Below are 1,634 nucleotides of genomic sequence, written 5' to 3'. Positions count from 1 at the left end.
GAAAATAACATCACGATGCAATGTTTAGAGCTATCAAACAACATGTTACAGGAACTTATCATGGAAAACAAAGGCATGGCATGAATCTACTAAATACATAGATCAAGAGTCCCTTACTAACCATAAGCCAAAAAGGATCAGAAAATATGATGGCACCCACGTAAACATAGCAAGTTATTAAACAGATTCAAACATGGCAGAAACATAATTATGAAGGCATGTAGATGAGCTTGTGCAACTCACTACAGAGCAATACATGGCATGGCAAGGCACCCAACAGTAAGAAGACATGTTTGTGAAGCTAAGCATGGCAATAGCAAGGTCATAGGATGCATGGAACACTAGCAAAACACATGGGAACAAGAGAACTTAATGTAAACAGGCTGACAGCAACATTTTCAAGCAACTTTAGAGCAAGATTACAACAAGCTACAGCAACCTATAAATGCAACCAGGGGCATGGATGGATAGATGATGACATGTAGATCAAAACATGTTTATATAACATCTCCAGATTATGCATAGAATGATTAGTAGCAACATGTTTATATAGCATCACGAAATAACAGATTCAGCCTAGCAAAACAGCAACAGCATGAACACTACTTAACAAGCTTGATTCACTCACCACAAGTCATTGCATGACAAGATAAGCATAGCATCATCAAGAAGGCATGTTTATGTAACAAACCAAGGCAAGAACAAGTCCATAGCATGCAAGGCTCAACTATAGCAAGCTTGGCCAAATTGAATAACATGTAAACAATCTGCCAGGAAACATTTTGAAGCAAAAGTAGAGCACTCAAATGACATACTAGACTACTCCATAATTGCAACAAAGGGCATGAATGGATAGACAATAACCTATTGTTCAAAACACCCTTACTGAAGTATCTCTAAATATGCATGTATCTTTCTGTAGCATCAAGTTTACATGGCATCAAAATTACAGCAGAACAGGGACTAAAATCAGCAACATCACGATGCCTAGTTTGCATGCTTGTGCTAGTCACTACATTGATTACAAAAATACATGGCATACACCCCTGTAAAGATGGCATGTCATAGTTCAAAACACATGTAGACATCAACCTCATAGGATGCACACATCAATCATGGCAAAAATGACAAATGAGCTCGTTCTGTAAAGAGACAGCAGAAAACATCATGAAGCACTCTTACGACGATGATTCAGGCATCAAGATGACCTCAAATAAATATTATGCAATGGAATGAAATGATGTACTCGTTGAGTCGAACAATTTGACATATTATACGCGCAAAACGGGGCTACGGATGCAGAGATATAGCACGACGAACATGGCATGAAATTTACTGAATCTGGGGACTTAGTGGGAAACGGGTCAACCTTCAGATTGGATCTGGGCGGCGCGCGAACCGAGGTCTGCCGGCATCTTCGCCGGAGAGGAGGGAGGACGGCGGCCGGAGACGAGGGAGAGGCCGGGGAGGCGCGGGGAGGAGCTGGCCCGGCCGGATCCGGCGCGACGGAGGCGAAGGGCGTCCCGGGCCGGCGGCAAACGCGTGAGGCAGCGGCGGGCGCCTACGGGAGGAGAGCGGCGGCGGCCGGCCGGCTCGGGCGCGCGGCCGGGGCGGCGTCGGCGGGGGCTGCCGGG

This window comes from Triticum dicoccoides, chromosome 3B, assembly GCF_002162155.2.
Source record: "Triticum dicoccoides isolate Atlit2015 ecotype Zavitan chromosome 3B, WEW_v2.0, whole genome shotgun sequence".
In the NCBI taxonomy this organism is placed as follows: Eukaryota; Viridiplantae; Streptophyta; class Magnoliopsida; order Poales; family Poaceae; genus Triticum; species Triticum dicoccoides.
This window is presented reverse-complemented; position numbering follows the sequence as displayed.